This window comes from Pleurodeles waltl, chromosome 2_2 (genome assembly GCF_031143425.1).
Source record: "Pleurodeles waltl isolate 20211129_DDA chromosome 2_2, aPleWal1.hap1.20221129, whole genome shotgun sequence".
NCBI classification, from domain to species: domain Eukaryota; kingdom Metazoa; phylum Chordata; class Amphibia; order Caudata; family Salamandridae; genus Pleurodeles; species Pleurodeles waltl.
The window spans coordinates 1,123,884,419-1,123,911,132 of NC_090439.1; positions in this window are offsets into that span (position 1 = coordinate 1,123,884,419).

A 26,714-nucleotide genomic window follows, 5' to 3' on the forward strand; every position below is an offset into this window, starting at 1 on the left:
GAGCCAGCAGCAGAAAAATAAGACAATAGTAAACTATTGTTTTATTTTTAATCTGCTGGCTCTCAGCCAGGGGGCGATGCTGGAGCCGCCATTGTGGAGGAGCCGCCCCGGTGGCGTTGTAAAATACAGTGTAACCCAACAACTCCTTTGTTGGGATTAACGAATATTTTAGCAACAGTTTCCCGCCCTTGAAACACTCAAATTTCTTCTCTTTGACAGAGTAAGTGCTTGTATAGGATGTGAAAGGGGAAAGAAACGTCCCTAAATTTCTTGGGGTGAAATGGAAAGGATTTTCTAGTATTTTGTGAATGGATAAAAAAGGTTATACGCACAGAAGAATGTTTCACCTTTATTTGCGGATTGTCATACTCTCTTGCTTGGAGAAACCTGAACACCCATCTCCCCCCATGGCCTTCAATGCCTCAACTGGCTCCTACTTGAGGGGTGGTGACACATGTAACACCATGGCTCTGGGATTTAAGGCCATTGAACGTCTCCCTCCTGACGGTCTGTAGAGACCTCTGTCGTGACAGGAGACATCAAGCTCTCCGCAGTGATACAGCAGCAACCACCCCTGGACCTTCTTTACCAAACCCTGATCTTGAGGAAGAGCGTTCGCTACAGAGGGACCTCCGAAGAGCTGCTCCATCAAAACTACCCCTTAACTTTGTAAATGGACTCAAACATGGATTGTGAAGGCAAACAGCGTAGAAATGTAGCGCACTCAGTGACTGAAGGCATCCCTGGTCATCTGTGTCATATGTCTTACAGAAAAATAAACAAAAACTTTATAATAATAATTATTATTATTAGGACCATTTATTGGCAGTGATAACAATGCTATTGCTACATTTAAATAATGCCAACCATAATAATACTGAAAATATTCTGAATAGCAATGCTTTGTTTAAAATTAACTATCTTATTAGTGCAAGTATTAATATCAACATTTTATTATTACGATTATTATTAGTACTTATACTTTTATTATTATTATTACTGCTACTATTACTATTATTACTAATACTATTATTATTGCTACTATTACTACTACCACTATTATTTTTATTTTTTATTATTATTATTACTATTATTCTTACCATTATTATTCTTACTAATAATACTATTATTACTATTAATATGATAATATGATGATTACTAGTACTACTACTGCTGTTATTACTATTATTATTATTACTGGTAATAATACTAATAATACTATTCTTATTTTTATTATTCTTATAATTACTGTTACTATTATTATTATCATCACTATTATTATCATCATCATTATTATTATTGGCACTATAGGCATGGCTTGAAGGATTCCAAGGTAAGTACTTTGCTGCCTTCTTTGACGGTAGCCTTTCCTTCATTTGTCCGATGAACATTATCGCTAAGGGCTTCATCTAGAAGTGGGCAGATACGCTGCCTCCGACAACATAGGTGCCCCTGACACGCAGCACAGGAAGAACGATTACAGACTTTCCCCATCCATGACACACAGGCAGCCCCCTACTGTTCTGATTCTTGGTGTAATGCTACACTATGATATGTGGTTTCTAAGATACTGTTGGACCTGCCCCTTTTTGCAGAGTTATCTCAAACCTTTTGCCTTTTTCCTCCTATTTTTTCTGACCTGTTTTTGTTGGCTTTAGGACTCTGGGCACTTTACCACTGCTAACCAGTGCTAAAGGCAATATGCTCTCTGTTTAAATTGGTTTATCCATGATTGGCATATTTGATTTGCTAGCAAGTCGCTAGTAAAGTGCACTATGTGAGCCCAGGGCCTGTAAATCGAATGCTACGAGTGGGCCTGCAGCACTGGTTGTGCCACCCACATGAGTAGTCCTGTAAACATGTCTCAGACCTGCTATTGCGGCGTCTGTGTGGCCAGTTTTAAACTGCCATTTGGACCTCACAAGTGCACCAAATTGCCAGGCCTAATCCTTCCCTTTTGCTACTTGTAAGTCACAACTAAGGTAGGCCCAATGCAGCCCCATGCGAAGGGAGCACTGTATTTGAAAGGTAGGGCATGTATTGGTGTGTTTTACATGTCCTGAAATACTACTAAATGTACTTTTTACTATTGCAAGGAGTATCTCTTCCATGGGGTAACATTGGGATTGTTTGAAATATATTCTAAGTGTAATTTACCATTGGGAGCAGATAGAGATGTGGAGTTTGGGGTCTCTGAACTCACAATTAAAAAATACATCTTTTGGAGAAGTTGGTTTTTAAATTGTACGTTTGAAAATGACACTTTTAGAAAGTGAGCATTTTCTTCCTTAACCATTTTGGGCTTCTGCCTAGCTATGGAATACACGTCTGGGTCAGGATGACAGTTGGGCTGTTTGTGAATTCACTCTAGACATTTACACTAAGAGAGCTGAGGTGTGCCCTGCATATCCTGATGGGCCTTCCTGAGCTGGAGTGGTGGGTGGTGCTGACACTTGCACCTGAATTGTGCTGTGCCTGTGCTTACACAAAGCAGTCTCCAGCCCCCTGGAGTGTGTCTGGGCCAGGGCAGGTAAGGTAGGGTTTTGTGTACTGCAAAGACTTTTCTTTTACATTTGCCCACTTGTAATGATGTATAGTTGACCATTGACTTCAATTTGTGCTTAACTATGTGTATGTGTATTTGACTCCATTTTGGGCTTAAGTTAGCTTCAAACACTGTTGCATGGTGCATGCAGGTATTTTGCCGCGCACAAATTATGCAATGTGTTTTTCACACTCTTCGTGGTCTTTCTCACTAAGGGCTAGCACATAACATGGAGGAGTGAGAGTAAGATAAGGAGGTACCAGGATGGTGGTTATGCTACGGGAAGGAGCAGTTTGGTCTTGGAAGAGCACCTTGGGATGTGGCCAATCTTCAACATGCCCTTTTCAAAACCGACCTGCTTTGGCCAACTCACTGGAAGGGAGGGGGGATTTCTAGAATTCACCTCTCCAGCTTATTTAAGGTATATAAGAGATGGAAACCAGAATGACCGTGGAGTTTTAACGAGGGCACCTTTGCCTGCCATCACTCCCTTGAGGGTAGTTCTCTCTTCACGGTCGACTGGGTTCACGGCTTGTTGCTGGTAAAGAGATGAAGAAAGCGAGCCCCATGGTGTAGAATTCTTTTGAATTATTATTTGTAGCTATGCATTGTGAATGAATATATAATCACCATATATGCATATATATAATTCATGATTAACGTAGTGTATGTTCATTGTTTGTTTCTATGATCATTATTATTCTTCTGTTGTGATCATTTTTGGAAGTGTACTCCTGTTGCTGCATTTGACCTACATGATTCCGCTATTCGAACCTTAAACAGTGTTTTAATACATTTATTACTCAGACTAAGAACTCTGCATTGTTGTAATTCCTTTTATTTGTGTTTCCTCTCAGTTTAAGTAGAAGCAGAACACTTTTATTTCACTGCGGTGACCTTCTTCAAATGTGCACTTGTATTGTACATAATTGACCTTTTTATTCAAACTTTGCAAAGTGCCTTGATAAGTGTATTTCTCGCATACCAGAAATTCCTTTCAGTATTTGTGTATTTCTTTAGTCCGCGGTAAAGCAAAACTCTACTTCAAAGACAGAAATGGGTATAAGTACTGGACCTCTGACCCAACAAAGTTCAAACACTTCTGGATTGAGGACATTCTGCCAGGAAGAAGCGCTGGATGCTATGGTAGGGACTGCCACTCTGTCTTTTGCTTTGTTGTGCTAGCAGGCTAATTGCTGCTTCTGTCCTGGGAGTGGAAGAACTGGACTTTGCTTCCTACATCCTACGTTCCAAGGTTCTCCAAGGGCTTGAACTGAGCTTGCCTCCTGTTAGAAGTCTCAGGGACATCAAAGACTTCATCTGCAGTGCCTGGGCTCTTCTACTGAGAGTCCTGACTTGCCAAGTGGCTCCAACTTCAGTTCCTGGACCCTTTGAAGTGTAAGTTGGTGACCTGAAGAAGGAAATCCATGCACTGATGCGATGTGGCAGAAAAATCGATGCAGCTCCTGCCCTGAAGCTGTAGAATCGATGCAGCACCTTTCTCACTGCTGCAGAATTGACCCAGAACCTGTTTCACCCTTGGCTCCATCAACACACCGCGTCTGGCTTTTCCATTCATTGCCCCCGGGGCATCAATTTCTCATCGACCCCACACCACATTGAGGAATAGAGGCTGTGTGTGTGGAAATCAATGTATCGCCTTTCCTACGAGGAAAGAATCGACCCATCACCTCACCTGCCAGTAAGGAATCAATCCATCGCCTCTCCTGCAAGGAAAGAATTGACTCCTCCCCTCCACATTGCTTTGCTTTTCGACGCCTCGCCTCCCCTGTGGCCTGCACCATATTTGTTTTTGACACACCCCAGGTACTTAGTGCTAAAAAGACACAATCATTGATTTCAAAGGATTAAGACTCATTTCATCCTTTAAAAAGTGATATCTTGTGTACGTTGGATTTTTGTCATTTTGGTCTTGCTTTACTCAGATAAATACTGGCTTTTTCTAAACTCGTGTGAAGTATTTTATGGTGTTTTCACTGTGTTACTGTGTGTGGGTACAAATACTTTTCATATTTCCTCTGAGTAAAGCCTGACTACTTGTGTCAAGCTACCAAAGGGGTGAGCAGGGGTTATCTTAGCTGTGTGACTCCCTGACTAGAGTGAGGACCCTACTTGGACAGGGCGTGAACCACTGCCAACTGGAAACCCCAAGTCTAACAGATACCCTGATGCGTCATTTACATTCAGGTTGAAGATGAAGGCTACAGAAGAGGCGGTGGGGCTGAGAGAGCAGTGACGTGTGCAGCCACCATCCTTTACTGTGCAGACCTCCGTGTCACCACCAACCCGCCACAACCCTCTTTAACTACGGAAGCAGCAGAGTCATGGTGGAGGGGTTACAGGATTATGGTGGTGGGCATCTGGTTGGTGGTGCAAGCCCCACCATGCTGATGTTTTTGTTTCTCCTGGTGGTCCTACAGGCCATCTGAGGGCAGTTTGCCCTCACAGAGCCCCCGGGGACCAGGAGCATTCCTTTGTAGGAAGGATGCACTATGCATGTTATTGGCAATGGAATCCCCTGGGTTTGGGAGTCTCCAGGACAGTTTGTTTTAAAAAAAACAATTTTTTGAGTTTTCATACAAAAAATATTGAACAAGTGAACATTGGTCTGCCCTTCAGAGACGTCAGCAGATACGGGATGTAATGGAAATCAGTAACATGTCTCATAACACAGTTCATGTTAAACGTATATAATGTGCAACCAATAGCCAGGCTGGTGCTAGGAGAAGCAATGAAGACTGACTCAATGTATTTGTGACCTTCAGCACCCACAGGGTTCCAGCCCATAATGTCAGATCCATTGACCCCATATTTGATTTAATTCCCAGGGCAGCCTTTAGAAGCGTGAACTGACCCCTCCGTAGACAAGCAGCAATGTGTGTTGGAGTCCTATGGTCCTACATTTAGTATTTCCAGTCCAGACACCACTAGAATGTAGCAATGTCTCTACGAGCAACCAACATGTTGATGTATTTGCGGGAAGAGAAGTCTTCCCACATACCAACACCATGCGTTTCACCTCTAGAGAGGCTGGGAACCTGGTGACCTTCTTCAGATTATTTTCTACATCCCTCAAAAAACAGACAATTCACAGGCATGACCAAAGGATGTGGCAGATCGTGTCCATCTGATGCATCCTCTAAGGCAGAAGTCATTGTCCGCCCTTCTAAATGTTTTTCAGTCACTCTAAAGTGTGTAAAACCTTATACCACACACAGGTAAACCATTTTAATGGCAATATCTCTTACTGCCTAAGGCCTCCTCCTGCTCAGGGTACCAACCATGGCCCACATACGCCTCCCACCACTTCCTCAGATGCTTTGCACTATATGGAGCATTCCAATGGGACCCATTTACGTGGGATGCTGTCCTGGGACACAACCGGTGCTCTGGAGTCTGGAAGAGGTGAACTGCTCTGGACATCTTTGGCAGAGTTCAAGCATCTTACTTTTGTTATGTGTCAGAGATTTGTGGAAGAACACCTGGATACCCTATCCGGTAATTAAACACGCTTTATAAATTCTGACTGATCGAGTGAGTGATTGAATGATTCACAGCATATTTACTTTCCAAGCAGTGCAAATGCTCTATCTCACAATTCTGGTTGCATCTGGGCAAATGTCATCAAGTTGGCTGCACATCAAACATCTCCCCAATTGTGATCCCAGTTCTGTCCCAGCAAGCAGAGCCCCGTAGAGACTCAAAGCCAGACGTTTCCTGCCTCATAATGAAGAATCCGTTTTCAGGGACATCTTTCTACTGCTGATATCTGTCAGCGCACTAACTATATCACAGCCTCATTGGGGTTGGTGTGTCGGTATACAAGGTGTCTTAGTAGATAACCTGCACGTAGCCTTTTGCTCCCATAGATTATCTATAGTAAGAGGTCTCTTGGATGGAGGTAAAGGCCCACTCACTGACCACAACTAGTTGGGTAGCCGAAACGTACCTCCCGATGCCTGGGATGACGATTCCCCCATCATATATGCCCCTTTTTAGAAGGTAATTAGTACAATATGAATGGAGCGACCATCCCATATCTGGGAAAAAGTATCCTTATCAACCCAGTATGAGCTATTGTACAGTAATAGTTTGGTTACTGCCATTCTGTAGAGGGTGGCCCTGCCCAGCAAAGGAAGAGTGAGTTTGCAATAGTGGTCTTCATCGTCCTGAAACTCTCTGAGGACTCTCCCTAGATTATTTTCCTTGACGTTGGCTTTGTTCTGAGTGGTGTAAACCCCAGGTGTCTAAATGTCTCCATTTTACATTTAGAAGCAGCATTCAGGAAATGAGCCTCGAGTCCATTCTGTGACCAGAAAAAGGAAGAACTTATCCCACTTTATCCCAAATACAGAATATTTGTGAAAATATCTTGTTTATATCTATCATCAGAAACAAGTACATGTGGTGATCCCATCCTCTGTCCATTGCAGATCTCTCACCAAGGCGACCTCTCCCTGCTCTTGCCTTTATTCTAAGGTTCAACAGCAGGGGGGAGGAGGCACCCTGATGCTGTGGAAAGGTCTGTAAAAAAGACTTCTTTTATTTTTACTCTAGGGAGTCCCCCTTTTTGCAGTTTTCTACTGCACAAGCTTGGCCCACATCATCAGAGTGCTTTCCATGAGCTCCAGAGGACTCCACAGGTGAGATCTTTTTTCTGTTTTTTAGGCATGTGAGGTTAAGTAATTTGTGCAGAATCACAGGGTTCTGAGCTGACACCGGGACTCGAACCTGGTTCCCCAGTTCCAAAGTTGGCAGCTCTGGTCATTAGGCCTCATCTCCTCCCATACCCATAGCATCTGGATCCACAAGAGTAAGTTCCAACCCAACTCCATCTTAGCACAGTCACTGCAAAGGGCCATTCCACAGAGTGACGTGTGCGTCGAGCATCACGGGATATCTCTGCAGTTGGCCCCCTCGTCCTACTGGCTGAATCTGTGACATCGTAGAGTTGTCTGAAGTTCTTTCTGTTCGAACTTTGACAGAAACAACAACAGTGCTCCCTTCAGAGCCATTCATATATTATTTGATAACTCATGTGGGATTCGAGAATGTATTCCCAAAGAAATCACATTAATATTTAAGGCATGAAAAAATCGTCAATTTATTTGTATATAATGTGCATAAGACAGAACATATCAAATGTAGACAGTGCTCAAGGTGAAAAAACAGGCTCAGTGCACACGAGTTATGACTGAATCAAAAACACAGACCAGTACAGGCCCTCTTGAAATGTTGTGCCTGGTTCAAAAATGGTTCTAGAAAGCATAGAAAGCACATTTTAGTTTAATTATATTGCACATCATACATAAAATATTAAGTCCAGTCTAAAAACTAAATATTGTTGCAGTTTCAATCCTAATTAACACTTTTGTACAGGGTCTGCATCAGGACAAAAGAGAATGGTTGCACCCTAAAACAGACCAAAAAACTACATTAGTAGTGATACTTTTATAGATATAAATCTGTGTGAAAGGTGATGGTTATCCTCGTGCTTGATTTAAGGTTCTGTTGAAAACGTCAGATATTTTCTGTCCACTTACACGGCATTGTGTTTTTTCATGTGCACATTCGAACATTTCCGCAAAGACATCGACATATTGTAATTTGTTTTATTTTTTTTCTAATTCTATTTTTAATTTTCCACCTGGATCCATTAAGATAGACTGTCAGCTTAATAAACATGCTCCTGTTCCTTGACATTTATGGTTTCCTGTCCACATCTGTGTATATGTACACTGCGTCAGATTCCGACAGTCTACCTATCGGCTTAGCTTCCTTATTGCCCACGTCATATAGACGTCACTGGATACTAATGTATTCCATCTTGCCTAAGGCCTCAGTTCGTCCTCTATCACCTTAACACATCCATGGAACCCCAGATCCCCTTGTTCCAAGAATAGGGGGCGGTCCTCAAGCTACTTCAGTGTCGTAGCAGTTTTCCTTCGCCTGCCAGGGGTACCAGAAGTCATGCTTCCCATACCACAGCCTCAAAGGCTCCCCACAAAGTCATATCAAAGTCCCTCTCTGCCCTAGTTACCCTAGTGATCAGTCTTCCATCCTCCAGCTCCCAATGGTCAAGTTATCATCCTTCCAAGCTAGCACTAGTAGAGGAGGGAAGGGGGTTTGGATGGGTGAGTGATCAGAGATGCCCTTGGCTAGGCATGCGGTATCCTTAAACCTACGCCTGATGTTGACGGTGTATGGAAATCATCAGGTCTGGAGCAGGACTGTTGTGCATTGGAGTAAAAGGGGAACTGAAATTATGTCCTGTGTTCTATTCCCCAAATCCATTCCAGTCCCAGGGCCCTCATACAACCAATTAGTTGTTAAGAATACTCTGACCTGTGTGATCCAGTGCGTGTCTGCTGGAGCATCCTTTCATCCTCTCATCCATTCTTTTATCCATCACAAAGTGGCTCTAATTTTTCCATGGCCAGTGAATACAATCTAAGGGGCAAATACACTGACACACCCATCACTGGTCCACCATCCCAGTTTCCGTGTATGGCGGCGAAGTGCCTCTTGGGATCTGCCCATGTTTTAAGTGGAATAAATGAAGTGGACATTTTTAATAATACTAGAGAACATTAACTGCCAAGGAGTTAGTGGTAGCCAGGGACAAGACCCTGCCGTGCAGTACCCCATTGCCTTTCAGTTACTCAGTATAAGACTATGGGGCAGAGTTATATCACAGCGGGCGGCCCGTCGTTCACTATGAGGATGGAGTAAATTGCTCTGTACACATGGCTGACAGACTCCCGCCAAATTTATGAATGACTGCCTAGCAGATGGTCATTTATAAAGGTATTGGCAGAAACCACCATTACTGAGGTTTCTGGCAATGCATTTTATTCTTTGCTACATGGCTGCGTTGGCAGGATGCAGCCCTGTAGCATATAGTCTTTTTTTTTCTTTTCAAAAAGAAAATCCTGAAACAGGATTTTCTTTTTTAAAATAAAAAATGTAATGCTCCCCTTACCATGGTAGTCTTCTCCCATGGCGGGTGGAGCATATTAACAATTTTACTGGTGGTAAGAAACAGGAAAAAACATGAGTACTTGTCCGCCCATCCAATTTGGGTGGTCAGTAGGGTGACCACCTGGCATTGAGGCAAATTCTGGGCAGGACTGTAAAAATTCAGGACAAAGGGAAAAAATTCAGGACACAAATTCAGGGCAAAGTGTCAAAATTCAGGACAAAAAATGCAAGAACAAACGTCAATATTACAGACACACCCAAGAGAGGCCATGCCTCACTATGTTGTCAGTGCATTTATTTACTCTTTTTTAACATAGCACTATTTATTCACTGTGGTCTTTTTGTGATTGCCTTCTGGTGTGCTACATTCAGGTGTCACATTAATCCTTGATCAGTAGTAAATGAATGCCCTTCAGCACTGTGTGAAGGCCATCACCCCTACCCAAATCTACCCAATCCTTCTTGAAGAGAAAGAAACAGCAACATTTTGATTATTTTTTTGAACATTTTAAAAACCCTGGCAAACGGTTTGGGAAACATTAAGGTAATTAACCGTATGCTAGTTTAAACAAATCGAACAAAACCATCTGGCTCACCCCAACCGCCCAGGGACTTTCAACCTCAAATAAATTGAATGAGGCAGGGCGGATGGTGTGGGCGACAGTCTCACACCTAGTGTCAGGATGTGAGGTACCCACAACTTGTCTGTAGTCTCACAGCATTAGAGTGTATGTCTGGGACTCTACATTTATCTCAGAAATGGGAGCCCGGACTACCAATCAAAGATAATAAAAGAGGAGGGTAAAATTGGGATGAAATGGGAGATCCATGGCAAGTGATTGAAAGAGTTGTTGCTAAGAACTGGATAAATAAGGAAGAGAAGAACAAGGTGGGACAATTCCTAAAATCAGACAAGATGGGTCCACCAAGATTATCGGGTGGTATTGGGTACCTGGGGAGTTGTCTCTGCACACAGGAGCGAAACAGAAGGGGCACTGTCAAGGGGTTGAAGAAGCAACATCCATCCACCTTGGCAAACTCTTCTGGTGCAATGGTTCGCTGTTAGTGCTTTTGAAGGGTGAGTAGGGGCCAGACCCCTTGCAAGGTTGTGCAAGGCAATTGCCCGCTTTGTCCATGTCTAAAAATGGTTTTGAAATTGAGCAAAAGCCAAACTAGAGATCTGGGTTATCCCTAAGTGTCAAGTACATTTAGAATCTTCAAAATATTTGGGATGTAAATTGCACAAACAAAAAGTAAAAATGTGTGTTTAACATATGGCACTTTTTTCCCTTTTATATACAATTAGATCTCAGATTGAACTGGGAACCAGTTACCTTTTGATACCCAGTGAGTAATATCTACCATTCTCCCACTGATTTGCAGGATGGAAATCTTGGCAGAGCGTCACGGTCCCTCCAAACCCACTTTGTTTTTGGTCTTCTCTTCTGCTTTCTGTAGAGGCCACGTGGCACTAGTGAAGATGGTGTGCTACCACAATGATAATATTATTTTGCAAACCTTCTCCTGCTCATCCTTCATTTCTTCTTCAGACAGGCCACACATCTGATTTGGTCACTGCAGCGCCATCGGGTAGCTCTTTCCACCCTAAGGCTACCCGTGACAGCGGGTGGATTATGTCTTCTGGACTTAGAATGCTATTATTCAGCTGCACAGGTCCAATGGGTGGCTCGCTGGCTTTCTGCCCACCTCCCTGCATGAGATGGGGTTTACCAGTAAAGAGTTTTAAGGAAGGCTTAATGCACTGCTTATTGTTTCCTACTGACCATTCTATGGATCACCATCTGGGGTTATCATGCACGGCTTTCTCTTGCCTTGCCAGAACCTGTAAACTCACTGACACGAAGAAACCCTGTGCTCCTGCACTTGCAAAGGACGGCTGTTCTCAGAGCAACTCCATCATTGGCATGCTACAGGTGTCTTAAAATTGGCGACTTTGTTTCTGAACAGTGAGCTACTAAATTTCCAAACCCTTGTGGCAGACTACCATCTTCACCCCGGTCAACTCCTTACTTATAACCACCTTAAATAATAATTAAATGCCATATTTCATATCTGCCACCTAGCACTAACCCTACAAGAGGTGTGCCAGAAGCTCTGTACCATAGGAACTGGTGGCAAACTGACAGAATAAGTGTACAGACCTTTCCTGCAACATGGAAACCACTCCAGGTCTTCTCGTCATACTACCCGAGTGATTGATGTACCAAACCTCTGCAAGATATGGACTGGACTAAAATACTGGATTTTACCCACAAAATATCCGACTGCTGTCACTTTCAGTACATTCATGAGCTTCCTTGGGAATGCATTCTGCCCGTTGCTTGCCATTGGCCTTGTGGTTTGTAACTCACATGTTGTTGCTTTCAATTTGCTGGCTTTATTTGAGGCTATGCAGCTTGAGTTCTTCCCTTCCCTTGCCCAAACCTTATTTACAGTATCCTTCTGAGTGCTTCCTTTCTGTAAACAGGCCGGTAAATCTTGTTCTTGTCTCATCAGAATTGCTGTGCATTCAAAGAACAAAGTCAAATGTCAGGCTTTGTCTTCGGTGGGAACTTAGGGCCAGTTGTAGGTAAGTGCGGGATTGCGAGTCGGAGCGACTCGCAATTTGCGAGTCGCAATCCCATGTGCAGGAGGGTGTCCCTGACACCATCTGCGAATCGCAAGGGAGTCGCAAAGACCCACCTCATTAATATTAATGAGGTGGGTTGCAATTTGCGACCCCCTTGCGATTTCCTGCACTCACAGGGATGGTGGCCTGCTGGAGACAGCAGACCACCATGTCTGTGACTGCTTTTTTAATAAAGCAGTTTTTTTTGTATTGCAGCCCGTTTTCCTTAAAGGAAAACGAGTTGCAATACACTCAGGAAAATGAAACCATTTGGTCCACTGCCTGCTCTGAAAAAATATTTTCAGAGCCATTCACAAAGGGGAAGGGGTCCCATGGGGACCTCTTCCCTTTTGCGAATGAGTTAGCACCCACTTCACATGGGTGCTAACTGCGTTCGCGGTCACAAAGCAATTCTGCATCGCGGTGCGAATCGCAAATAGGAAGGGGAACACCCCTTCCTATTTGCGAGTCGCATTCCCATTTTGCGAGTCGGTACTGAGTCGCAAAAGGGGAATGTGCATCGTGATGCGCGTTTTGCATGGCGCAAACTGCGAATTTCACAGTTTGCGCCATGCAAAACGTTACCTATATCTGGCCCTTAGTGTTTATTTTTCTTTCTCTGACTTTAAAGTGAGAGGATTTATGTGACAATCTTGCTGGATACTGGGGTTAGGAAAGAGTTTTTTCTATCACATGACAACATTTAAATAAACTTCAGAATATATCAGAATTAGGAGTACAAATAAAGCACATTTTTGTCAATTCTGAACTGTGCTGGAACCAAATACCTTTATATGATTAAAACAAATCATTGCATTAGGTGATGCAATTTCCACACATCATCGTCTGTGCACAGTATAGTTTGATTTGAAAAACTGAATGTCTGTTCAAATGTAATGGTCATTTCAATCAAAAATGTGTTGTCTGTAATGGCAGTGTGTTACCACACCATGCATACTCCACTCCATTCTGCTCTGCACCACTCCACACCACTGCACCCTACTCTGCATCACTCCACTTTACACCACTCCATGCCATTGCACTGCACTCTTCACCATTCTGAACCACTCCACATTATGCCACTGCACTCTATGCTACTTCACACTATGCCTCTCTACTCTACTCTGTACCACTCTTCTCTATGCCAGTGCACTTTACGCCTCTCTACACCACTGCGCTCTGTGCCTCTGCATGCTATACCACTCCAGTCTAAGCAACACCAATCTAGTCTGCACAGCTCCACTCTATGCCACTCTGCAACACTGCACTGTATGCCACTGCACTCTAAGCTAATACAGTCTATGCTAGTGCATTTTACTCTGTAACACTCAACTCTATGCTCCTGCACTCTACATCAATACACTGTACGTCACTCTAATCTACTCTGCACTCTAAGCCACAGCACTCTACACCACCTTACTCTATGTCATCACACTCTATGCCACTCTACGTAACTCCACTCTACCCTGCACCTCTCCACTCTAAGCCACTTCACTCTACTGTAAACAATCTACTTTATGCCACTGCACTCTGTGCCACTGCATTCTATGCCACTGCACTCTACCCTGCACCTTTCCACTCTATGCAATTGCACTCTACTCTGAAACAATCTATTCTACGCCACTCTACTCTACGCCACTCTGACCACTGCACTGTAGTTCAATGCACTCTACTCCACTGCACGCTGACACTCTGCCCTGCAACACTGCACTGGCCGCCACTATACTCTACACCACTCTACTCTGTACTACTACATTCTGCACCAATACACTCTATTCCACTGCACTCTATGCCACTCTACTCTGCCCCATGCCACTCTATGCCACTGCGCTCTACGCCAGTCAGTGCACTCTAAATAAATGCACTGTATGCCACTTCTCTTTACTCTGCACCACTGTACCCTATGCCACTGTTCTCTGTACCACTCTACAGCACTGCACTGACCCTCTACTCTGCAACACTACACTCTACACCACTCTACTCTGCACTACTGCATTCTATGCCACTGCACTCTATGCCACTGCACTGTGTATCACTGCACTACACGCCACTGCACTCTAGGCACTCTACTCTATTCTGCACTGCACCACTCTACAATACTCCACTCTGCACCACTCTATGCCACTGCACTTCCTTGCCACATGAGTCTACTCTGCACTCTATGAAACTGCACCACTCTGCATTACTGCACTTTCTGCCAGTCTATTGTATGCCACTCTACTCCACTGCACTCTATGCTATTCTATCCCGTGGCACTCTATGCCACTGCACTCTGCGCCAATGCACTCTAAACAATTGCACTGTACGCCACTGCCATCTATTCTGCACCACAGTACTCTAAGCCACTGCTCTCTGTGCCACTCTACTCCACTCTACATCACTGCACTGACACTCTACTCTGCAACATTGCACTCCCCGCTACTGTACTGTACACCAATCTACTCTGTACTACTGCATTCTATGCCACTGCACTCTATGCCACTCTACTCTGCATCACTCTACTCTACGCAACTGCACTCTACAGCACTATACTCTACACTACACCACTACACCACTCTACAGTACTCCACTCTACGCCACTGCACTCTCTGCCACGCGAGTCTACTCTGCACTGTATGCCACTGCACCACTCTACACTACTGCACTCTCTGCCACTCTATTGTATGCCACTCAATTCCACGGCACTCTATGCCACTCTACTCTGCCCCACGCCACTCCATGCCACTGCACTCTAAACCACTGCATTCTACGCCAATACACTCTAAACAACTGCACTGTACCCCACTGCACTGTACTCAGCACCACTATGCCACTGCTCCTATGCCACTCTACTCCACTCTACACCACTATGTCACTAACTTTTAGCCATGAACAGCAGCCACTATGGTGTATAGCATGGCTAAAACACATTGGCAAAACCAATAACTCTTGCGGAGACGAGACCTATTGGCTTTGCCAATGTTTGTTAGTACTATGAGGTACCGAGGTCCCTGAAAGAACTGTGAATGTGTAAGTCCTTATTTTAAACACTCATTTGACGCCTCGTCAGGGGTAGGAAACTCTATATAAATACAATTACATCATAATATAGGCTGCTAGAAAATGTGCAAATACATTTGGGTTAAATTAAAAAGGTGTTTCTCAAATACAGATTTGAATAATATACAGTTTATATCTATTACTAACATTTTTTTATAAAACTCCATTAAAACCATACACACTCCACAGCTCACCTTGGAACACCCTTAAGGTACCTCTCTAAAAGAAAGTATCTTTGCCATCTGAAAGCTTCAAGTGACTGCTTTGATTAAAGTTAATGCAGGTTTTCAAGCCCCTTTGCATTTGCAGATTTACCAGCAGCGCACATTTGCATTTCTTTAGGGAAAGAGACCCCGTGGCAAGAAGGCCTTTTATCTGTCTGCCCCTCCCTCCAAGCACAGGACTCTCCCTGTTTTACAATCCAGCTGGGGAAACTGATCTGTCCGTAATTTCGCCCTGCCTCCGTTGTCCTTTTGGTGAAAGGCTAAAATTACAGACAAATGCCATCCGCTAAGCCTTTCATCCCGTACAATGGACGGCAGGGCGAAATTACAGGCAGTTCGTGAAATTTACGGACGGGTGGTCACCCTAGTGGTCAGACATGTAGCCATTTCTCCAACGTCCCTTACTCGCCAGGGCCGTCGGAGGTTGGACATGGCAGAGACAGATTAGTCTTTACTGTGGCGAAACTGAAGGTCCGTCCGCATTTACATTGGGTGGGTGGACCTTTGTATGGGGGTCTGTACACTCCATCTCTGTTGCGACAGACTATACATACCGCCAATACATAAATCGGGCCCTATGTTAGATAATTTACTGCTGTTGAGATTCTTCACAATTCTTGCATCAGCAGTGAATTACAGAATATAGAAGGCATCTCTTAGGGTCCAAGAAGGACCACACAGGACCGGATAAGTGTACTAGTTTGCATCATCACACAACAGACATGGTTGTTACTCTGAAGGACATTAACGGGCCTCTCGCAGCATCTTTTAGAGCATCATCTACGGGTACCAAAGGGGTATAGACCAGAGCACCATGAATCTGGCGAAGAGAAGCGCCCTCGCCGGGTCTTGGTTCCTCTCTGTGATTGTTGTGGAGGGCAGTGGGGATGAGGCTGGTCCTTGTCTGTTGAGTAGCACCTCTTCTTCAAGGTTGAGACATCTTCTGATGAACTGAAAAACCAAGACATGCAGGAAAGATCATCAAAAACATGCAGGAATGAGAATCCTGTATTCGAGTCTGCTTCTGGACTGTCTTTGTAAAATCAGGGAAAAAGAACATTTATTTGTTTATTTATTTTCTGATATTTTAAAGCTGATCTGTGTCTCCGAAGGGAGCCTCTTGGCGCTAATAGTTCTGAACCAGGAAGGCTACGAAGCGTACACATTTGTTAGTAAACAGGCGTGTCTTTAAGGCTTTACCAGCTGTTATTAAGTGGGATTAAATTCCACAACCTGGCACCTTGGATTCAAAAGCCTCGGCCACCCCCATTCGGTGGACTGGAAGCTTGGAACTGCAAAATGTTAGATTAGAGCCTTCTGGCCATGGTGCACTTTCCAAATTTATCTTCAAGAAATTTAAGAGCAATTCCCCGGTAGGCTCTGTACAACTTTCCGTTAGATTTAATCACAGTTCCTTTTTCCACTGGAACCAATTGTTATCAGCTGCTTATATTTGAAGACAGGGTCAAATTTCTATTTTTTTTCCTAACAAATATTTAGCCATTACCAATCTAAACATGTCTAGTAGATAATTATAGAATCTCTATTTTTGGAGTTTTGGGCTTTCAGTTTTAAAATGCGAAGTAAATGTTTTTGCAGTGGATGGTTTGACTCAATATTTGTGTAACTCGGTTGGAGCAGATATTTTAAGATACGTCCCTCAAGAGCCATGTGATCACACGCCTGCTTTTCGCCTCCAACGTGTAAATACCTTGGGGTCCATGGCCCTGGCATATTATGATCCAAACCTGAAACATCTGCAAATATAAGCTTCAAGTAATTTAACAGATATATAAGACAACACAAAAAAATGCCGTTAGGGCTGCCATAATAACAGCACGCGTCAATTGAGAGAGGATATGACGTAAGGGCGAGCGCTGCCGACTTACCGAGGGAGGGACGCCAGGTTCGAATCTCGGCGTCGGCTCAACATCCTGTGATACTGAGCAGATTAATTTATCTCCTCGTGCCTACCAAAGATGAATGTGTATCAGTACTCATGTAAAGCGCTCCAAAACCTTCGGGTCGACTTCGCGCTATAGAAGAGTATAAAGGTAAGAAATTGTTACTTATGAAAATGCTGCCATTTTCTATGACGCTACCCAGGCGTGTAGAGCGACTCTGCACATCTCCAGTTTGCTATTGGAACATAGAGCGGGTCTGCACTTGTCTCGTTAGTTAGTGGTCAGTAGAGCGACTCAGTATCACATTTTTGCAAGAAATCTAGCACCAATTCTTTACCTTTGATAATTCACACACCAAAAAAAAACACATTAATATTCATTCACATTCACGAAAATTCACTTTAAGTCCATGGTGAGCTGAAATAGTCAGTGTTCCTCTCTACCCTATCTAGGCGCTCATTCTATCATCCTCAGTGACAAACAATCCCTCCTTGGCTGTGAAACATAGAGCGGCTCTGGACATTTCTCGTTTGGGCTTTAAGTGAGCTGGGTCCTGCTGGTGTTCGCAATTTTTAAAAGGGAGAATTGGGGCTGTATGTTGGAGCCCCGGCACGACAGTCCTGTTTCGGCTGCGTTGGAGTGAGCATGCGCACTGATGTGAAAAAGACGCACACAAGCTCACATCTCACGGCTGGAGAAGTTGCGTCCTGGCATCACGCCAGGTGACCATTATGAGGGAAAGGTAAATCCTTTAAGACAGTGGTGCCCAACCTTTTGACTTCTGTGGACCCCCACTTTATCATTACTGGAACCCGGGGACCCCCCACTGAACTATTACTGGAATCCGGGGACTCCCTGCTAAATCATTACTGAAAGCTGGGGACCTAATCTGTTAATATTATTTAAATGTCTAAGCAGTCGCGGACCCACTGAGGAGGCTTCGCGGACCCTCAGGGGTCCTGGGACCACAGGTTGCGAACCACTGCTTTAAGAGACACATTTTCTCCCTGGCTTTCTCTTTCTGCAGCAACATCCTGGTCGTACCAGCCACCAGGGACCGGACGGGCCCACCAGGACCTGCTCTGCTGCTGGAGTTAGAGCTCCCGGAGGAGCAGCAGCATCCGGCCCCCAGTGCGACCAGCGTGCACCCTGCAGGGGAATCCAGCCACAGGGGAAGCGGGTCTCCTTCCCCTTCCAACGGGACTTGCAGAGGAACCAGCACTCGTGATCCTGCCCAGACCCAGCAAGGTTCAAGTCTGAGCAAAGATTTGGATGCCGCGCTGTGTGTTCTGAAGGCTGGCCAATTGGAGGGAGTATTCTTCTTGCTAACTTTATGGTGTGTTGCAGTGTTTGTATGTTCCTGTTATAGATGTAGGTGTGACATGCGCGCCATGTTTGCAAATCAGAAGCAAGCATTGCTGTTGCATGTGAGGGCAGGCAGGCCTTGAGTAGGAGGAATCCGACCACCCACTGTACCCCAGGCACTGGTGGAAGCAGGGGTCTTCAAACTGGGGGCTGCCTACCCACCACCCCTCACCTGGGGAGCCTCAAATAATGTCAGGGGGGTGGGAGGGTGCCAGGCTCTGGCGGAGAGAAGCATTATGCTGATAACAGGTCTTTGTTTTAAGCTGAAAAAAAATGAGCAGCAGTAAATCGCTCTGTAATGGTGCCGTCACTTACGAGTTTTGTCATTTATATCCAGACTGGGAGTATGTGTCAAAAGGGAAGGGACTACTAATACTCTTCAAAACCCCCACCCCACCTCACCCCAAATAATCATACTGTGGACGTTAATAATGCCTGCCTGGCCCGAAAAGTATGTTTGGCATCATGTGCAAGCATCTTGAAAACAGTAACAGAACTTAACTGCAGTGCTTAAATAAGTCTAGACATATTTGAACATTGCTAAGTTAATAAAATAATTGTGAAAACTTCGGAGGTGAAGGCCCGGATACATTTGTTTTTCAGGAGGTTGGGGGGAGGCATTAAAAGGCTTGAAGACCCTGGGGGAAGACACCTTAGAAGACACTTGAGAGAAAGGAGTAAAAAACAGAGATGGGGCACTTGCTTTCCTTCAGTTCTTTTGTTAAACAATTTTTATTGATTTTAAGCAATAAAGACGGGAGAATGGAAATGACGCACCTGACTCAGGACAGCCTATTAATATCAGCATTCAGGTTTGATAACGCGTCCCAAACTTGATAATTTAACTTACACGGGGACTCGTTTTAGGCCAATGGATCTTTTGACCACGTTTGGGGACTTCCCAGAACGAGATATCTGTTTAGCATTGCAATCAATAGATCAATAACCTCATCAATATTCACAATAACTAATCAATCAAACTAATCAATAACCTTTAATAAGTATCAAACACACCATGACCTTTCAGCCATGAATAACCACACAAATCTAGTAAGAGTTTGGATATTTATCCCCTATTAGTTACATTCTAATAGCATATTTATTAGTCTCAATACCAGTAAGCACATCAAAACCACTATAATATGGCAACTTGAGTAAGACTTTATCAGAGCATAGATCATGAACATTAACACAAAGCACGACGTTAACATGAATCCACTTTAGCAGAGTATCATTACCACGTTATTCAACAAAGCAAGAATTCAGTAATTTGTCTATTTGCGTCCAGTATTAGTGAACTCCTTAACTATCCTCGAATTATCATCAGCATGTTGGGCTTCATGCAAAACAATTTAGCAACACAAATTTAGAAAACATCTAACTATGGCCTCTATCAAAAGAGCAGTTGGTACCTAGAAAGAAAAGGCAGACAGACAATTACAATAGATCATCAGATAGTTACCCATCCAAATGGGTCAGCATACAACTTCAGTCTTCGTCCTCAGGACATCAGTCGATTCGCCATCAGCCAGGATAGAACAGGCAAGTTCAGCAGGGCATAGCAAGAAGGGACTCTTCCCTCATAAGGAGGAGAAGTAAGTAGGGAAGAAGGTGAGGATGATTTAAGGTATCAAACAGCTAAAGTCCCTCAGAGTAGAAAGGCAAGGTAATGGCTAGGAAGAATAATGACCTCAAGAGTGGTAGAGTAAAGGCGAGTAATGGCTTCCAAAGAATGGCTGATTTCTCCTTGGGTCACGCCGTTATATCAAACCTGTCAAACAAGTCTCTAATTTCCCATTGGGCAATATTTGGTGCATCGTTATCTCTGTCCAATAATCTGTCACACACCTTACTAGAATTTTCACCTAACACAGTTCTCATGCAGTTGATTGGCTCCTGTGATTGACGTCTTCAACGGGTGGAATGTCAGGTAAGAAAAGTTACACTTGTCGCTCCAGTCAGTAGTTCCATTGTCTTCTCATAGTCCAGGCGACCTTGCACCTGTTGCGAATTACACTGTTGCATTCGGCAAGAATGTCTCCTTGAGCAAGTCGAGTCCTATGAGAAAGAATTTACTCCAGCTACACACATATCTCTAGCTTCTGGAAAAGTACAGCTTCGTGTCATTCAGGAAAACAGCACATTGCACGTTAGAGAAACACCGTTTAATATGAGACCAGGCAGCTAGGCCCAGACCCTTGCTAACTAAGGACTAGGGATTAATTTAGCAAAACCTTAATACAAAATTGTTAATACTAATATAAAGTCACACAATAGTACATTGTTACCTCATTATTAGTCAGTTTCATTAATCATCGTATACATTGGTGGCCACTCCCCATGGGCACATTTCAAACGCGTGCATTAGTACTATATTAACACATTTTCTATGCGGCTTCATTATACATTATTTTGCAAGCTTTTCATGTTAATACTGATTATAAAAGTTACACTCCAACAGGTTCACCACAGTAAGCTTCCATCAGACATGCACAGCAGGAAAATACATATTTATATATATATCTATATATATAAAATAAAACAATAGCGGTTGTGGGAGCTCAGCCCAGCAAAATTACAGTATGTTGGCGAGCCATTTCCCCCACACCTTAGCATGCTTTTGGGGGCAGCCCCATGCTTTGTATATCAGTTTCTCCTGTCGTCCACACCAGTCTACTCCTTTTCTCCATCGCGAGACGGTCAGTGGCGTAACGGTTTTCCAACCTGCTGCAATGTCTCTTTTCCCAACCATGAAGGTGGTACCCAAAAAGGTTTGTTCCATTCTCATGCCCCCTATATCCTCCATGACTCCCAGTATCAGCACCAGCGGAGTCACCAGCCCAAAATCTCAGTGAGTTCCTCCAATAATGCGGCCCAATAGTGTTGGATGGGTGGGCACGCCCATATCATGTGGTAAAAGTCTTCAGGAGCTGTATCACATCTGGGACAAGCCGGGTTCGAGAGAAGCCCCCTCGATGCAGCCTAGTGGGAGAGAGGTATACCCCATATAAGTAATATGTTTGTATGAGTCTCAGGCGGGGCGACAGTTAAAAGCCTCGGCACCATTGGGGCATCCCGCCAGTCCTCTTCTTCCAGTGGGACCAGCCATCTTTCCGACCTCGCTCTAATGTGATTCAGATCTCCTGGAGCATTGTTGTTTTTGTTTTCCTTACTGCTGAATGTGTCCAGTTAATTTATAGGTATTTACATTTTGTTGTATGTTAGAAAAATGACATCCTACAGCCTTTTCCTTCGCACTCTTTGAAACCCAGCAACATTGTTGCATAATTCCCTTTTCTTTATTTACTCTTACTGCAAAGTGAGCGGAGTTTGCAAACACCAATCCTCATGGTAAAAAAAATAAGCAGCATTTGTCAGAAGACCTAGCCTCACACTGGACCTCTTTTTGAAAAGCAGCAGATGTAATAAGATAAATGCATGGCACGATTCACAATGGTAAAGTTAGACCAAAAGTCTAAAGTTAGACCAAAAGTCTAAAGGTAGACCAAAAGTCTAACTTTACTACTTTCGGTATTCACAAAGGGACTTAAGAGTAGTATCTTTATGACTGCAGAGTTTCTTCTCTCGGGTGGAGTTTCTGCCCGAGGGGCGGCGCAAGTGTAATTTCGTCCTGACACACCTCTGTCAGTAGCTACCATCTCCCCACCTAGCTCCAGCTGAAAGTAGTCAGACGAACAGCCAATCCCAGCCTGGCTGTATACATAAACTCAGAACTACCACACAAATCCTTTCAGACCTTCCAACATGTCACCTGATGTGTTTCTCTTTGCTCCTTGTCATGCGATAGAATGATTTGCGGAGAAGGAGGAGGAGAGCAGAGAGTATCTGCAGACAAAGGATTGAGCTTTTTGGGATGTTCAGCCAAGATGTTAGGTCCAGATACGGTTTACCCCTTATGTCATCTTGGACATGCTTTGAGTGTGGGAGCAGGGTTTTGACTCTGAGGCATGCCGCTCTCACGCAGCAAGATCCTAGCCGCTCTACATTTCTTTGCTACTGGGTCTTTCCAGAGGGTGTCCAGTGACATCGTGGGCATCTATCTGGCAAGCCAGTCCTGATGCATGCGTCGGGTTCTGAGTTGCAACAGTAGGAGAGTGCATATGTATGCCTCACACACTGGCAGGAAGACAAAGGGTTACAAGGGATTTCCACCACTATTCCTGTTTCCCACATGTGGTAGGTGCAGTTGATTGCACCCATGTGGCACTTCAGCTACCTTGCCACAATGCACACATCTTCTGCAACACACCACTGGCACTCCGTCAACGTGCAGGTTTGTATGATGTCAGTGGCTGCTTTGCATATGTGCATGCAGTGTTCTCATGCAGTACACAAGAAACGTACAAATATTTCCTTATTTTCCTCATGATTCAGATGTCTTGACTGTACTGGGGGAGGGGTTTTGGGGGATGGATGGGTTGCTGCTTTATTCCCCTGAAGTTATTTGCAAAATAATAGTAGCCTGTTGTGTATTGCACAGTATTGCAGTAAATCATGGCTTACACATACCTCTGAACTTTCCCCTAGGTCTGCATCCAGGGAACAAAACAGAGGTCTAGGTATGCAGGTGCATGACCTGCTGGTTGACACGTTTTTCTCCTGAGCAACCAGTTATGCTACAGCCTTTGTGGTTTTATAGTTTGTTGTCAATGATGATTGGTGGGCATTTAACACTCTGTCCATAAATTCCATCCTGAGACTACTCTGTAAGCCATACATAATGTATGCAAACAGCTGTTGTCAAGAGACAAAACGTTGGCCATGCAACACATTTCATGCACATTAGTGATCAGTGTGGACAACATCTCAAAGGACTCAACCGCATTAGGGGATTACATGTCACTGCATTTGCGAGACCTCAGTGCACAGTATTACATTAGGAATTTAATGTTGGTGTTCGAGACACACAGTAGTTGTGGTGCTGGCCTAGTGAGGCTAGGAATATTCAACACTTCATTGGCCATGATCTACTGTTTACCCATGTTGTATCATAATGATACCATAGTAACATGTCTACTAACTCATTCTATCTCCATGTTGCATATGTGATGTGCTCGAACATTACTAAATGCACAATGATAAGCATCTGTGTGGAGTTGTGGTTAGGATTTGTAAAATGAAACTTATGAATGGACAGGTATTGAAAATATATTTGTGGCGGAGGCCCCAGGTCATGGGGAAGTCTCTGCACTTCGGGCGGAATCTCCTCAATGAAAACTCTCATTGCTGAGATTACGCTTTGAGTGTGGAGACTCCAACACGACTGCGGGGCATCCGCCATGAGGTCCCTTGTGTTTGTGTCTGCTGCAACTCATGTGGAGGTGTGGCCATATGTCTGTCATAGATACACTGCGGTTCAAGTGGACCAGTGTAATGACATGGATTATCTATGCTCATAGCTGACAAGTTTCCCAGGTCCATGCATGACGTGCTACTCCAGGCCAGCTTTTTTTTCTTTGAATTCTGGGGCTTCTGGTCCTATTTGACTATGAAACAAACAAGACTAGCAGTCTGAGAATTCAGGAACAAACTTGGACTGGAGCAGCGCATCACTACTAGACATGGGAAACTTGGCAGGACTGTATTGACAGAAACAGACTCCTTCATGCATCCAAATGATAACTAATTGCCCAATTAAAAAAGGCTAGGCATTGTGTGTAATGCTAAATGCACCAAACACGCAGGTCTAATGTCCACCTATCATCACTTGTCACTGCCTCGTGAACATTTTCAGGTACCGAGTGAGAAATTTGTTGGGTGGCTGGCACTGGGTTGTAACTAATACATCCTCTCAGCACTTGTAGCACATCTTGGGTTGCCGCAGGTCCACACTGCACTGCAGCGTGCAACAAGATCTCCGCAGACTTGTTGCACACTGCTTTACTCAGCTAGTCATCAGGTCCCGCATAAAGCTGAGGGTACTTATAAAGCACCCCCTCAGTATGTTCAATTCGGTTTCACTGAAAGGGGGTGCCTTTTCCAAGTCTCTCAACCATGTTGGGGACAGGTTAAACAGAGCAGCAGGATGGCAGAGGATCTTGCTTGGAGGTGAGGATGGCTAAGAATGTCCATAAAATGGCTGCCTGCAACTTCCTGTATTGAACTTCCTGCTTTTTATTTCTTGTTTGTCATTTCCTGTATAAAATCTTTGGGTTCTGACTTGACCGCGTAATCTCCACCCTAGGTGCGCAATCTCTGCTCTGGGTATGGACTCTTTGCCCAGGGTGTAAACTCCCTGAGTGGAGACTCTGCAGTCAGGCTGGACCATTGGCTTTATGGGTGAGCAGAGGAGCAGCTGAGTACAGCAGCATGCACCCGATTCTGGCAAGATATTGCAGCTCGCTCCACCGCAGTGGCGTGTACCATCTGTGGGCCAGGATGTGTCGTAAGGGCTGTGAGGACCTGCGGTGCTGGGCCTCAATCAAGAGGCCCACTCACAGAGGCCCCGTGTGTATCATTGGAGCAATTGGAATGCTGTCTTGTCAAGGCATTGTGGGACTTGTATTCTAAACACAACTGGGGAAATTGCCCTCACAGCAGCATTTTCATGAATAAATGCACTTACCTCATCACGACTAGTGAACTAAGGGCCATATGTACGAACACATTTTTCCATTGACACAGAATGGGAAAAACCCTTTGCTACATCTGGCCCTAAGTGCCTTATTACTGTTGTATGCAATGGTGAAGGAATGGCTTCGACAATGTCAAGGGTTGGTATGAGAGGGATTTGGGTCCTCAATGCTGTAGCATGCATGCTTTTTGTGTGCATTTGTTTCCAGGTACAATATTGCATTTTTGTACCATGAAGTAAAGGCTTACTATGATACCCGTCTCACTCATAATGATACAAACATATCCAAGGGGGGCGAAATACACACATCTTCTCAACAGTGGCACATATGTCATTTCTAATATCTAGGTAGCTGTACTAACTATGCACATGTGATTACCAGTGTACATCACAAACAAAGCAGTCTTTATTTGCTAAAAGTGACACTTGCCATGCAGCGTGTCGGATCTTGTCAAGGGATATTCTAGTATTTAGAATCACATCTTTTTAAAGGTTATAGGAAAGGCCTTCTTTGTATATGTACACACATTTTTTGTGTGTCTGTGTGTCACTAGCCACACAACAGATGACATTTGATAGTAAGTGTAAGACAGTTAGGATGTACATTACAGGATAATCCTGGAACCACTTTTAGGTGTGGGTAGATCCATCCAGACTGTGTCCCATCTCCACTTGTAAACTTACATTGGAAAATAACTGTGTTTCATTATCAGGAAACTCACATTGCACTAATGCTGAAGGCGAGGGTTAGTAAATACTGAAGAGTATACTGACCTACACTGAGATAGATGTTATTGTGAGTAATTTCTGTACATTACCGTGATAGTACATATACTTTTCAGTTCAAGTAGCATAATAGGTAAGTAAGATCAAAGAAGTAAAAAGTCAGCACTTGATTTATGTAGCCTTGTGCTTTGTTCTGAATTGTACACCAACTACATAATTCTTTCTCTTCTAGTTTAGTGGACAAGGCTGACCAAGGACCATCTGGACAGGACCAGGGGCAGAGCAGGAGCTCGTCGGTGGGCACGTCTCTGGATACTACCAGCGAGGAGGAGAAGGGACACGAACCATCCAACAGGAGTAGTACACCCACCCGGAGAGAGCCTGTAATAACTACAGCAACAGCCCACGTGGAGGCTGAAGAGACTGAAGTGGGGGACATTGAATAGGGACACCGCCAGCCAGGGGGAGGAGGAATGTGGCTCTCTCCGAACGTAACATGAAAATGGTGTCCCCAGGGCAGGTCCCATCACCACCTGGACCTGTAATTGACCCCTCACTAACTCTTGAAGACCCCATTCTATCGGGGTCTCCAGCTGCACCCCCTGCCACTACTCCCCCTCCAAGTGCCTGCCCTGAATAGCTGAGGGAGACATCTGCTCCCAATACCCCAATACCCCACACCCTT